General features: G+C 49.4%; 1 non-coding gene and 1 pseudogene across 1 annotated transcript; one reads left to right on the top strand and one right to left on the bottom strand.

The window, feature by feature from the left end:
- Nucleotides 1–9,028: 9,028 nt before the first annotated feature.
- On the bottom strand, nt 9,029–9,627 carry LOC112426071 (heterogeneous nuclear ribonucleoprotein M pseudogene; annotated as a pseudogene).
- A 4,499-nt stretch (nt 9,628–14,126) lies between these two features.
- On the top strand, nt 14,127–14,233 carry LOC112426079 (U6 spliceosomal RNA). Its single transcript, XR_003017348.2, has one exon. It is a non-coding gene; the product is annotated as a U6 spliceosomal RNA (small nuclear RNA).
- The last annotated feature ends 631 nt before the right edge of the window (nt 14,234–14,864 follow it).

Below are 14,864 nucleotides of genomic sequence, written 5' to 3'. Positions count from 1 at the left end.
GGTGTGTGACACCACGCCCAGCTAATTTTTTGTATTTTTTTTTTAAGTGGACATGAGGTCTCACTATGTTGTCCAGGCTTATCTCAAACGCCTGGCCTCAAGTGATTTGAAAGCCTCCGCCTCCCAAAATGCTGGGATTAGAGGCATGAGCCACTGTGTCTAGACTTATACTCTCTCTCTTTTTTTTTTTCTGTCACCCAGGCTGGAGTGGAGTGGTGTGATCTCTACTCACAGCAACCTCTGCCTCCTGGGTTCAAGTGATTCTCGTGCCTCAGAGTAGCTGGGACTACAGGCATGTACCACCACAAGCAGCTAATTTTTGTATTTTTAGTTGAGAGGGGGTTTCGCCATGATGGCCAGGCTAGTCTCAAACTCCTGGCCTCAAGTGATCCGCCCGCCTCAGCCTCTCAGAAGGCCTTATACCCTCCCTCCCTCCCTCCCTCCCTTCCTTCCTTCCTTCCTTTTCTTTTTCTTGAGAGGGAGTCTCACTCTTGTAGCCCAGGCTGAAGTGCAATGGTACGATCTCCGCTCACTGCAACCTCTGCCTTCCAGGTTCAAGCAATTCTCCTGCCTCAGCCTCCTGAGTTGCTGGGACTACAGGCGCCTGCCACCATGCCTGGCTATTTTGCATTTTTTTTTAGTAGAGACAGGGTTTCACCGTGTTAGCCAGGATGGTCTCGATCTCCTGACCTCGTGATCCACCCGCCTTGGCCTCCCAAAGTGCTGGGATTACAGGTGTGAGCCCCCGCGCCCGGCCACCTTACACTCTTTCTCAAGACCTCTCCTCCTCTTGAGCCTAGGGATGGTTCCCCTCTTGCCTACTCAGCAACAACAATCCAGCCACTTTCCCCTCTTGCTTCTCTTCTAGAATCTAGAAACCCAGATCATTCCCATCAGCACGTGAACCTGCTGTTTGAGCTTCCCTTCTCTTCTGACCTTTCTATCAAAAGAATTGACTTTTAGCTGGGCGTGGTGGCTCATTCCTATAATCTCAGCACTCTGAGGCTGAAGTGGGAGGATCACTTGAGCTCAACAGTTCGAGGCTGGATTGAGCTACAACTGTGCCTCCACTCCAGCCTGGGTGACATAGTGAGATCCTGTTTCTACAAAACATTTTTTTCTTTTTTGAGACAGAGTCTCGTGATGTCACCCAGGCTGGAGTGCAGTGGCGCGATCTTGGCTCACTGCAGCCTCCGCCTCCCGGGTAAAAGCAATTCTTCTGCCTCAGCCTCCTGAGTAGCTGAGACTCCAGGTGCCCGCCACCACACCAGGCTAATTATTGTATTTTTAGTAGAGACGGGTTTCACCATGTTGGCCATGCCGGTCTTGAACTCCTGACCTCAGGTGATCCATCCGCCTCGGCGTCCCAAAGTGCTGGGATTACAGGTGTGAGCCACCGTGCCCAGCCTACAAAACATTTTTAAAAATAATAAACCAGGCATGGTAGCACATGCCTGTAGTGAGCCATGATGTCACCACAGCATTCCAACCTGGGTGACAGAGTGAGACCCTGTCTCAAAAACAAAACAAAACAAAAAACAAAACAAAAAATTAACCCTGCACCTGGCCGTAATGAATCAACAATTGGAATTTGCGTTATTATAAAGACGGGTGAACATATGGGCCCCTTTGCTGTTCCCCACCTGGCCTGGTTCTCCTGTTCTCCAGACTGCACACTCATGCCTGGGAACCTGCGTCTCCTCTCAGCCGCCCCGACGACGGCCCGATCCACATGGCGTTTGATCTGCCCACTTCAGAGCCTTCACCTCCGGCCTGCAGCCCATCAGAGGCAGCTGGAGCCAGGCATCCTCCCCACATGGGCCTTTGAGGATGGGATGAAAGAGGCGAGGCTGAAACCAACATGAGTGGCCAAACGGGGAACTCAGGAATCCCTGGTGCTACGCCCAGGAATAGGGGTGGGTGGCGGGGAGGCAGAGCAAGGGATGCTTCTTGGGGTTAGCTGGCAGTGCCAGAATGACCTGGGCATTTACTGATCACCTCCTGTGTGCTCAGGCCTGTGTTAGGTGATGCTGAGGACATAGTGGTGACTGGCCTGGCCCTCACAGGGCTTACAGGCCAGTGGAGCAGATAGGCCAGTGCCCCGAGAGCAACAACCTAGTGGGCACAGGGCTGGGATGGGAAAACCTAGCTGATGCAGTCAAGAAGGGCTTCCTGGAAGAGGAGGTTCTTAAGTTCTTCACAGAGTCTATGATGCCCATCTTGACCTACCTCTTCAGCAACATCTGATGACACTTCCCTGCAATCCCTTGAATCCAGCCACACTGTTCCTTCTAATTCTTTTCATTCATATTTATTTATTTATTTATTTTGAGATGGAATCTCGCTCTGTCGCCCAGGCTGCAGTGTAGTGGCATGATCTCGGTTCACTACAACCTCCACCTCCTGGGTTCAAGCAATTCTTTTGCCTCAGCCTCCCGAGTAGTTGGGATTACAGGCGCCCGCCACCATGCCTAGTTAATTTTTTGATTTTTTTTTGTAGAGATGAGGTCTCAGTAGGTTGCCCAGACTGATCTTAAACTCCTGGGCTCAAGTGATCCTCCTGCTTCAGCCTCCCACAGTGCTGAGATTATAGGCTTGAGCCACTGCACCTGGCCAAGACTTTTTTTTTTTTTTTTTTTTTTTTTTTTGAGACAGAGTCTTGCTCTGTTGCCCAGGCTGGAGTGCAGTGGTGCAATCTCGGCTCACTGCAACCTCTGCCTCCCGGATTCAAGCGATTCTCCTGCCTCAGCCTCCCGAGTAGCTGGGACTACAGGCACGCGACCACCACACCCAGCTAGTTTTTGCATTTTTAGTAGAGATGGGGTTTCACCATGTTGGCCACGTTGGTCTCGAACTCCTGACCTCGTGATCCACCCATCTCGGCCTCCCAACATGTTGGGATTACAGGCCTGAGCCACAGTACCTGGCCAAGAAATTTTTTTAAAAGAGCTCAGTGCTGCAAGAAGAATTCATCTGCAATCTGAGGGAGGACAAGGAACCTCCCTGGTGAGGGACTGAGAAGAGAGAAGCTGGCAGAAGAAATAGCAAGTGCAATGAATCAGACATGAGAATGAACTGAAGTGTTCAGGAATCAGATGATGGAGACCAGGTGCCATGGCTTACACCTGTAATCCCAGCACTTTGGGAGGCCAAGACAGGTGGATCACTTAAGGCCAAGAGTTTGAAACCAGCATAGACAGCATAAGGAAACCCCTGTCTCTATTAGATTTAAATTAAAAAATATAAAAGTGGGCCAGGCACTGTGGCTCATGCCTGTATTGGGAGGCCGAGACAGGCGGATCACCCAAGATCAGGAGTTCCAGACCAGCCTGGAACTCTTCTAAAAACTCTACTAAAAATCTCTACTAAAAATACAAAAAAAATAACTGGGTGTGGTGGCACATGCCTGTAATCCAAGCTACTCAGGAGGCTGAGGCAGGAGAATCGCTTGAACCCGGGAGGCAGAGGTTGCAGTGAGCTGAGATCACGCCACTGCACTCCAGCCTGGGTAACAGAGTAAGACTCTGTCTCATAAATAAATATGGCCGTGCGCAGTGACTCACACCTGTAATCTCAACACTTTGGGAGGCCGAGGCGGGCGGATCACGAGATCAGGAGATCAAGACCATCCTGGCTAATACGGTGAAACCCCATCTGTACTAAAAATACAAAAAATTAGCTGGGCGTGGTGGCGGGCACCTGTGGTCCCAGCTGCTCAGGAGGCTGAGGCAGGAGAATGGTGTGAACCCAGGAGGCGGAGTTTGCAGTGAGCCAAGATCATGCCACTGCAATCCAGCCTGGGCGACAGAGCGAGACTCCATCTCAAAAACTAAATCGATACGTACATACACACATACATAAATGCATAAATAAATAAAATATAAAAGTAAAATGAAAATGAAAGGGTTTTTTATTTTTACTTTTTTTGAGACAGAGTTTCACTCTTATTGCCCAGGCTGGAGTGCAATGGCATGATCTCAGTTCACTGCAACCTTTGCCTCTAGGGTTCAAGTGATTCTCCTGCCTCAGCCTCCCAAGTAGCTAGGATTACAGGTGTGCGCCGCCATGCTCGGCTAATTTTGTATTTTTAGTAGAGATGGGGTTTCACCATGTTGGCCAGACTAGTCTCAAACTCCCGACCTCAAGTGATCCACCTGCCTTGGCCTCTCAAAGTGCTGGGATTACAGGCGTGAGCCCCCTCACCTGGCCAAAAATTTTTGAAATAAAAAAAAAAAATTTTTAAAGAATTTGGCCGGGCGCGGTGGCTCAAGCCTGTAATCCCAGCACTTTGGGAGGCCGAGACGGGCGGATCACGAGGTCAGGAGATCGAGACCATCCTGGCTAACACGGTGAAACCCTGTCTCTACTAAAGAAAAAATACACAAATACTAGTCGGGCGAGGTGGCGGGCGCCTGTAGTCCCAGCTACTCAGGAGGCTGAGGCAGGAGAATGGCATAAACCCGGGAGGCGGATCTTGCAGTGAGCCGAGATCCGGCCACTGCACTCCAGCCTGGGCGACAGGGCAAGACTCCATCTCAAAAAAAAAAAAAAAAAGAATTAGAGGCAGAGGTGGCAGTGGGTGCATATCACGCCACTGCACTCCAGCCTGGGCGACAGAATGAGATCCTGTCTCAAAAATAAATAAATGAATAATAAATAAGCAAGGAAGCTTTTAAAGCAAGCCCATGAACGCTGTAGAAAAAGAAAAAAGAAGAAGAGAAAACATTCCCTTGTTGGCAGTCTCTGTTGACTCCTTTATTTCCTGCCTTCTCGGCTACGATGTAGCCTCTCCTCACCCTGTGTTCCCCAATCCCTGGCAGGGTGCCTGACGCAGAGTTGACATCTGGCAAATATTTGTTAGATGAAGGAAGGATCCAAGATCTCCAGAAGAAAACAGGGTTTGGTGAAGAGGCAGGGGGCGGGGTGGGGGCGCAGAGAGTTCCAGGCACCCCAATTCAAAAATGAGCAAAGGACTTGAATAGACATTTCTGCAAAGACATACAAATGACCCACAATGCACACGAAAAGATGCTCAACGTCACAAATCATCAGAGAAATTCAAATGAAATCTATCAGGGAACAGCATGAGCAAAGGTATGGAGCAGAGAGAGGGTTGGTGTTTGGGGGCCTGGAGGAGGTTGTGTATCGCTGGAAGGAGGGAGGGCAGGAGAGGCAGTGGGAGGAGGAGGGGTTGGAGCGAGGAGGAAGGATAAGAGGGGAGGATGGAGAGGAGGGAGAGGAAGAGAGAGGACAGAAGTGAGAGAGGAGGAAGAGGGGAGGAGAGAGGAGAAGGGTGGAGGTGGAGGGCCAGATGTGAGTCAGCTCCCACACTCGCAGACCTAGCATGAAGGAAAGATGGAGAGTTTTTATCCACCGGACATTTGGGGATCTTTTTGGGTAGGGGCAGCAGTGGTGGAGGAGATGCCTCTCTGGGAAACCCTCAAGTTGGCTTGGAGAGGAGGGTGCTGAGGGAAGGCCTCCCCGGCCAGAGCCTTCTAAGGACTTTCTGCACAGCGTTCCACCACGGAGCCTTCTGAACAGGCCGTGACTGCTTGGCAGCCTCGGCCGTCCCCACTCCCGGGTCACCGCCCAGGCCTCCTCATGCCTGGACTCACCCTCCTCCTTCCCTGCCCCCGACGGTAGCCCGAGGCAGGCACTTTTTATAGAACACTTCAAAAAATATTAATAGGTAATTGAAGTCACAAGGCTCATTTCTACAGTCACAGGAGGGGACACAGTGGAAAAACCTTCTCCTCTCCCCTGTTCCCTCCCCTCCAGGCTCCTCCTGGGAGGCACCGGGACCTCCGCTCAGCTTCCTTCATCCCATCCTCAAAGGCCCACGTGGGGAGGATGCCCGGATCCAGCTGCCTCTGATGGGCTGTAGGCCGGAGGTGGAGGCTCTGAAGTGGGCAGATCAAATGCCACGTGGGCCGGGCTGCCGTGAGGGAGGCTCAGAGGAGAAGCAGGTTTCCAGGCATGAGCGTGCAGGGTGGAGAATAGGAGAGCCAGGCCAGGTGGGGAACCAGCAGAGGGGCCGGTTTCTGGTGTTTTCTCCCGCAGAGAGTCCCAGACTGTCTACCAAATGCAAGTGCAGGTGGAGAAATGCTGCCCAGGCCATTCACATGTGTCTGCAACTTTCATTTATTTTATTTACTTGTTTGTTTGAGACAGAGTTTCGCTCTTGTCAGTCAGGCTGGAGTGCAATGGCGCGATCTCGGCTCCCTGCAACCTCCACCTCCCGGGTTCAAGCGATTCTCCTGCCTCAGCCTCCCAAGTAGCTGGGATTACAGGTGCGTGCCACCACGCCCGGCTAAATTTTTTTTTTTTTTTTTTGAGACGGAGTCTTGCTCTGTCACCCATGCTGGAGTGCAGTGGGGCAATCTCAGCTCACTGCAACCTCTGCCTCCTGGGTTCAAGCAATTCTTCTGCCTCAGCCTCCCATGTAGCCAGGACTACAGGCTCACACAACCACATGCAGCTAATTTTTGTATTTTTAGTAGAGACGGGGTTCTCTGCTAAAGTGCTGGGATTACAGGTGTGAGCCACCTTGCCCAGCCTCATTTATTTATATTTGAGACAGGGTCTCTCTATCTCTGTCTGTCTGTCTGTCTCTTTCTCTCTCTTTCTCTCTGTCACCCAGGCGGCAGTGCAGTGGCACAATTCGGGCTCACCTGCTTCCTCCAACTCCTGGGCTCAAGCCATCCTCCCATCTCAGCCTCCTAAGTAGCTAGGACTATAGGTGTGCCCCAGCACACCTGGCTAATTTTTTTTTTTAGGAACCAGTATTTATTATCAAAATCATATTCAATATCAAGAAGACGCCATAACTACAAAAAAAAATTGCACACAGTGCAATCTCAATGCAAACAGTCAGATGGAACCCCAGTCATTAAACAAGTAATTAAATTAGCCTGAAGAGCAACTGATTTTTTTTTAACTTTTTTTTTTTTTTGAGATGGAGTTTCGCTCTTGTTGCCCAGCTGGAGCACAATGGCACCACCTCTGGCTCACTGCAACCTCTGTCTCCCTGGGTTCAAGCTTTTATAACATATTTATATATCCAGCCAACAAATTAAAATGGTTAACAAGTGGTCTGCTGTGGTGGCTCACACCTGTAATCCTAGCACTTTGAGAGGCCGAGGTGGGTGGATCATCTGATGTCAGGAGTTTGAGACCAGCCTGACCAACATGGTGAAACTAAAAATACAAAAAAATTAGCCCGGTGCGGCGGTGGGTGCCTATAGTACAGCTACTTGGGAGGCTGAGTCAGGAGAATTGCTTGAACCCAAGAGATGGAGTTTGCAGTGAGTTGAGATTGCACCACTGCACTCCAGCCTAGGCAACAGAGTGAGACTGTCTCAAAAATAAATAAATAAATAAATAAATAATAAAATGATTGGCCAGGCGTGGTGGCTCACACCTGTAATCCCAGCACTTTGGGAGGCTGAAGCGGGTGGATCATGAAGCCAGGAGTTCAAGACCATCCTGGCCAACATGGTGAAACCCCATCTCTACTAAAAATACAAAAAAAAAAAAAAAAATTAGCTGGATGTGGTGACATGTGCCTATAAACCCAGCTACTTTGGAGGCTGAGGCAGGAAAATCACTTGAACCAGGGAGTTGGAGGTTGCAGTGAGCCGAGATCGTGCCACTGCACTCCAGCCTGGCAACAGAGTCTCAAAAAAAAAAAAAAAAAAAAAAAATTAAAATGCTAAATTAAAAAAAAAAAAATGCTGCCAGGCATGGTGGCTCATGCCTATAATTCCAACACTTCGGGAGGCCAAGGCAGGCAGATCACAAGGTAAGGAGATCGAGACCATCCTGGTTAACATGGTGAAACTCTGTCTCTACTAAAAATACAAAAAAAAAAAAAAAAAAAAAAAAAAATTGGCTGGGCGTGGTGGCAGGCACCTGTAGTCCCAGCTACTCTGGAGGCTGAAGCAGGAGAAGGGCATGAACCTGGGAGGCGGAGCTTGCAGTGAGCCTACATCCTACATCACACCACTGCACTCGATCCTGGGCTACAGAGCAAGACTCCGTCTCAAAAAAAAAAAAAGGAAAAAGAAAGGCCAGGTGTGGTGGCTCATACCTGTAATTCCAGTACTTTGGGAGGCCGAGGTGAGCGGATCACAAGGTCAGGAGATCAAGATCATCCTGGCTAACACGGTGAAACCCCGTCTCTACTAAAAATACAAAAAATTAGCCGGGCGTGGTGGCGGGCGCCTGTAGTCCCAGCTACTCGGGAGGCTGAGGCAGGAGAATGGCGTGAACCCGGGAGGCAGAGCTTGCAGTGAACTGAGATCGCGCCACTGCACTCCAGCCTGGGCGACAGAGCAAGACTCTGTTTCCAAAAAAAAAAAAAAAAAAAAAAGCCGGTGTGGTGGCTCATGCCTGTAATCCCAGCACTTGGGAGGCCGAGGTGGGTGGATCACTTGAGGTCAGGAGTTTGAGACCAGCTTGGTCAACATGGTGAAACCCCATCTCTACTAAAAATGCAAAAATTAGCCAGGTGTGGGGGCACATGCCTGTGGTCCCAGCTACTTGGGAGGCTGAGGCACAAGAATCGCTTGAACCTAGGAGGCAGAGGTTGCAATAAGCTGAGATTGCACCACTATACTGCAGCCTGGGCAACAGAGTGAGACCGTGTCTGAAAAAAAAAGAAGGAAAAAATAAAATGGTTAGCAAGAGGGCCGGGTGCAGTGGCTCATTCCTGTAATCCCAGCATTTTGGGAGACTGAGGCGGGCGGATCACCTGAGGTCAAGAGTTCAAGACCAGCCTGACCAACCCGGAGAAACTCTGTCTCTACTAAAAATACAAAATTAGCCAGGCGTGGTAGCATACCTGTAATCCCAGCTACTCAGGAGGCTGAGGCAGGAGTAGCGCTTGAACCCGGGAGGCGGAGGTTGCGGAGCGCTGATATCGCACCATTGCAGTCCAGCCTGGGCAACAAGAATGAAACCCTGTCTCAAAAAAAAAAAACAATACAAATTCAGAGGTCTGGTATTGATGTTTCAAAAAGGCAACTGCTTAAGCATTTCTATTTATTCGAACATCAATCTTGGCCACTCAGCTTCATGCCGTTCATCATCTGGCGGACTCTCTCAGCCACCTCTGGCTATCCGAACTTAACCACACTGCACCCCTTGGACTTCCGGTTCTCCATTTTGATGTCAGTGTGCAGCACGTGGCCACACTGGTTGAATTTGTCCTTTAGCATCTTCCATGTAAAACTGAATGGGAGATTTCTTACAAATATCTGGTATGCCTTCCTGGCCACTCCCAGGAGCATGGTCTCCTGCTCTGCCAAAGGAACCTGCAAAGCTTCCAAAGTTGTTACACTCCATATTGATGGCACAGTCAAAGCTGGCATTGCCACTACCACCCATGGCCAGACCCATGCACGCGAGGCTCTTGGCGCCCATGTGCTCTAGGCCAGTGACCATGTGATCCGTCATGGGGCCCATGTGCCCCAAGCCAGCCTCCATGCCTGCAAGCACCATATGCTCCACGTTCAGGCCCATGCGTTCAATGGCAGGGTGAATGTGCTCCACGCTCGAGCGCATATGCTCCATGGTCTGGCCCACACAGTCAATGGCAGCGGCCATGCACTTGAGGCTAAAGTCCATGACACCTGGATAATTTATTAAAAACTTTTGCCGGCGCGGTGGCTCACGCCTGTAATCCCAGCACTTTGGGAGGCAGAGGCGGGCGGATCACAAGGTCAAGAGATCGAGACCATGCTGGCCAACTTGGTGAAACCCCGTTTCTACTAAAAAAAAAAATACAAAAATTAGCTGGGCGTGGTGGTGCATGCCTGTAATCCCAGCTACTCCGGAGGTTTCAGTGAGCCAAGATTGCACCACTGCACTCCAGCCTGGAGACAGAATGAGACTCTGTCTCAAGAAAAAAAAAAATTTCTTTTTGCAGACAGTATCGCATTATATTGCCTAGGCTGATGCACCTTTTTCCTTAAGAGTAAATTGGCTGGGCTCAGTGGCTCATGCCTGTAATCTCAGCCCTTCGGGAGGCCAAAGTGGGCAGATCACAAGGTCAGGAGATTGAGACCATCCTGGCTAACACGGTGAAACCCCATCTCTACTAAAAATACAAAAAATTAGCCGGGCATGGTGGCGGGCACTTGTAGTCCCAGCTACTCGGGAGGCTGAGGCAGGAGAAGGCGTGAACCCGGGAGGCAGAGCTTGCAGTGAGCCGAGATTGTGCCACTGCACTGCCTGGGCAACAGAGCCTGGGCAACAGAGCAAGACTCCACCTCAAAAAAAATTATATATATATATGATATATATAAAATATATATTATATATATTATATGTATATTATATATAGTATATATTATATATATATAATATATATATATATGGATGGTTTTGCTCTGTTACTCAGGCTGGAGTGCAGTGGTGCAATCAGAGTTTACTGCAACCTTGACCTCCTGGGCTCAAGCGATCCTCTCACTTCAGCCTCCTGAGTAGCTGAGACAATAGGCATGTGCCACCACACCCAGCTAATTTTTGTATTTTCTTTGAGACAGAGTCTAGCTCTGTCACCCAGGTTGAAGTGCAATGGTGTGATCTCGGCTCATTGCAACCTTCACCTCTTGGATGCAAGCGATTTTCATGCTGCAGCCTCCCAAACAGCTCAGATTACAGGCACGTACCACCACACCTGGCTAAGTTTTATATTTTTACTAGAGACAGCGTTTTGCCACATTGGCCAGGCTGGTCTTGAACTCCTGGCCTCAGGTGATCTGCCCACCTCGGCCTCCCAAAGTGTTGGGATGACAGGCGTGAGCCACCACACCCAGCCAAATTTTTGTATTTTTTGTAGAGGGGTCTTGCTATGTTGCCCAGGCTGGTCTCAAACTCCTGGGCTCAAGCCATCCTCCCACCTCGGCCCCCCAAAATGCTGCAAGTACATCATGCCCGGCCTGGTCAAATATTTACCAGCATGCCAGTATGATGCCTGTAGATGTGGCTCATTCTTTTCTACAGCTGCCTAGTGTTCCATAACATGAATGGGCCATAACATATTTTGCTAGTTTCTTCCTGATATGTACTTAGTTTGCTTCTAGTCTTTTGCTACTGCAAGCAGGGCTGTGGTGATTTTTCGCATGCAAGACAATAGCCGTGGAATAAATCCCTCAGAGAAGAACTGCTGTGTCAAAGGGTGTGGGAGGATCTAAGATTAAGGCCTTTTGCCTAATGACTTTCCAGGGAGGCTGTACTAACTTCTACACCCACCAGCAAATGTGTCAGAGTGCAGAAGCTTCTAACAACACAAACTTGATTGTGTCACTCCGCTGCTTAGACCCTTCAGTGGTCCTCACCGATCCTGCGTGAAGCCTTTGGATTCTCCCTTCATGATATAATCCGGTGTTGGCTGGGCGCAGTGGCTCACACCTGTAATCCCAGCACTTTGGGAGGCAGAGGCGGGTGGATCACCTGAGGTCAGGAGTTCAAGAACAGCCTGACCAACATGGCGAAATCCCGTCTCTACTAAAAATATAAAAATTAACTGGGTGTGGTGGCAGGCACCTGTAATCCCAGCTACTTGGGAGGCTGAGGCTCAAGAATCTCATGAACTCAGGAGGTGGAGATTGTGGTGAGCTGAGATCTCACCACTGTACTCCAGCCTGGGCAACAGAATGAGACTCCATCTAAAAACAAATAATAAAGTAAATTAAATTTTAAAATGGGCAGGCGTGGTGGCTCACGCCTGTAATCTTAGCACTTTGGGAGGCCGAGGTGGGTGAATTACAAGGTCAGGAGATTGAGACCATCGTGGCTAACACAGTGAAACCCCGTCTCTACTAAAAATACAAAACATTAGCCAGGCGTGGTGGCAGGCGCCTGTAATCCCAGCTACTCGGGAGGCTGAGGCAGGAGAATCACTTGAACCCGAGAGGCGGAGGTTGCGGTGAGCCAAGATCGTGCCACTGCACTCTAGCCTGGGCAACAGAGCAAGACTCTGTCTCAAAAATAATAATAATTAATTAATTAAGCTATGATACGGGGTTGGAAAATTACAGCAATCTGGAACAAAAGGAAGACTGGACTGATGCCTCAGTTTCCCAGCTTAACTTTCCCTTTGGCCTAGTGAATTTGGGGTCCTGAGATTCTATTTTTCTTTCACAATAGTCATGGCTTCTCCCTTTCTCTTGCAACTGAAAGGTGGCACCATGACCTCACCATGACCCCTTATAAATTTTGCATGACAGCCACCCTGATGATCTGCTATCTGTCCCCTGGAATGGGTCGTGTTCCCACTCACTCTTGCACGGTCCCACCTTTCCCCTTTCCATGAACCCTACTTCCCACTGCCATATCAGCAGGCTGAATCCATTCGTCCCTCCCCTGGGTAAGTTTGGTCTCTTTCTGTTTCGAGTGGCTGAAAACCTGATTGTAATTCTTCAGCGACATCAGGAATCGATGGGCTGGCTTCAGGCATGGCTGGCTCCCGGAGTTTGAGTGCTACCATGAGGCCCAGCGCCTGGCCTTTCACTGTTGTTCTCTTCCGTGTTAGCACCTTCAATAGTGCATGCCTCTGTCAGGCTGTGTGTGTGTGTGTGTGTGTGTGTGTGTGTTTTGAGACAGGGTCTCACTCCTGCATCTAGGCTGAAGTATAGTGTTGCGATCACAGCTCACTACAGCATTGACCTCCCAGGCTCAGCCTCCCGAGTAGCTGGTATACAGTTACTATATTTTTTGTAGAGATGGGGTTTCGTCATGTTGCCCCGGCTGTTCTCAAACTGCTGGGCTCAAGCAATCCACCCTCTTTAGCCTCCCAAAGTGCTGGGATTACAGCTACTCAGGAGGCCGAGGTGGGAGAATTGCTTGAGCCCAGGAGTTCAAGGTTGCAGGAACTGTGATCATGCCACTTCATCCCAGCCTGGGCGACAGAACAAGATCTTGTCTCTAAAAAAAATAAAATAAAATAAAAATTTTAAATAATAATAAAAAAGAGAAAGCAAAATATGTGGCTCTATCAATTAAGCTGTGAGACCTTGGCCAAGTCACACCACCTGTCTGTACCTCTGTTTACTCAGCTATAAAATGAGGATACTAATAGGACCCATTGGTTTGCTGAGAAGCTGTACCTCTGGGCTATAGTAAATGTTCAATAAGCATTAGTTGTGGACTCCTAATTAGGGAAAAGGAATCAGGCTGGCAGGTCCAGGGGAAAGCGAAAATATAAAGCAAATAAGTTTTGGCCGGGCGCTATGGCTCACACCTCTAATCCCAGCACTTTGAGAAACTGAGGCGGGCGGATCACGAGGTCAGGAGATCAAGACCACCCTGGCTAACACGGTGAAACCCCGTCTCTACTAAAAAGGCAAAAAAGTAGCCAAGCATGGTGGCGGGCGTCTGTAGTCCCAGCTACTCGGGAGGCTGAGGCAGGAGAATGGTGTGAACCCAGGAGGTGGAGCTTGCAGTGAGCTGAGATCGTGCCACTGCACTCCAGCCTGGGCGACAGAGAGAGACTCCGTCTCAAAAAAAAAAAAAAAAAAAGAAGTTTTTTTTTTTTTTTTTCTGGTGAAACCCTGTCTCTACTAAAAATACAAAAATTAGCCGGGTGTGGTGGCATGTGCCTGTAGTCCCAGCTGCTCAAGAGGCTGAGGCAGGAGAATCGCTTGAACCTGGGAAGTGGAGGTTGCCGTGAGCCGAGATGGCACCACTGCACTCCAGCCTGGGTGACAGAGCAAGACTCCATCACAAACAAACAAATCTATCTATCTATCTATCTATCTATCTATCTATCTATCTACCTACCTATCATCTATCTATATGTATTGGTGGTGCACACCTGTACTCCCAGCTACTCAGGACGCTGAGATGGGAGGATGACTAGAGCTCAGGAGTTAGAGGCTGCAGTGAGCTATGATCTCACCACCACACTCCAATCTAGGTGACAGAGTGAGACCTTGTTACTTAAATAAAAATAATAGTAAAGTTTTTTGTTTTTTAATTGGCACTTGGGCCGGGGGCGGTGGCTCATACCTGCAATCCCAGCACTTTGGGAGGCTGAGGCGGGTGGACCATTTGAGGTCAGGAGCTTGAGACCAGCTTGGCCAACATGGAGAGACCCCATCTCTACAAAAACTACAAAAATCGTGCGCACTTCGGCAGCACATATACTAAAATTGGAACGACACAGAGAAGATTAGCATGGCCCCTGCACAAGGATGACACGCAAATTCATGAAGCATTCCATATTTAAAAAAAATATATATATATATGTATATATATATATATATACACACAAAAAAACTAGCCAGGCATGATTGGTGTATGCCTGTAATCCCAGTTACTTGGGAGGCTGAGACACAAGAATTGCTTGAACCTGGGAGGCAGAGGTTGCAGTGAGCCGAGATTGCGCCACTGTACTCCAGACTGGGCGACAGAGTGAGAATCCATCTCAAAATAATAATCATCATCATAAATTGGCCCTTGGAAAAAAACAGTTGTGTGGAATGTGTGTTGCTGATTTTCTCAGGCCGTGTGAGGGTCCCACCGCAGGGCTTTGGTGGTTGGAAGCATAAAGCCTTCCCAGCTCCTGGCTTCTCCCCTGGCTGTTCCATTCATTGGCTGTGGGACTTGGAGACTTGGTTGCCTTGTCTCTATCAGGACGGGATTGGCCTCCTCGGTTTCATGGGCCTAGGCCTCACTGGAGCCTCAGGTGGGTTCCTCACTGGAGCCCCTTTGCCCTCCCCCTCCCGCCCCCAAAATGCCGGGGCTCTTCAGCTCTGGGAGGACTTTGCCCAGGTCCTGTTTTTTTTGAGGATGAGGCTGAAGGTGTGGAGTTATTCAACACCAGGCTTCCCAGGGGGCATACCATTCAAAACAGCACC

This window comes from Macaca nemestrina, chromosome 20 (genome assembly GCF_043159975.1).
Source record: "Macaca nemestrina isolate mMacNem1 chromosome 20, mMacNem.hap1, whole genome shotgun sequence".
NCBI lineage: Eukaryota > Metazoa > Chordata > Mammalia > Primates > Cercopithecidae > Macaca > Macaca nemestrina.
The sequence above is the reverse complement of the archived record's forward strand: the minus strand, read 5'-3'. Positions and strand labels throughout refer to the sequence as shown.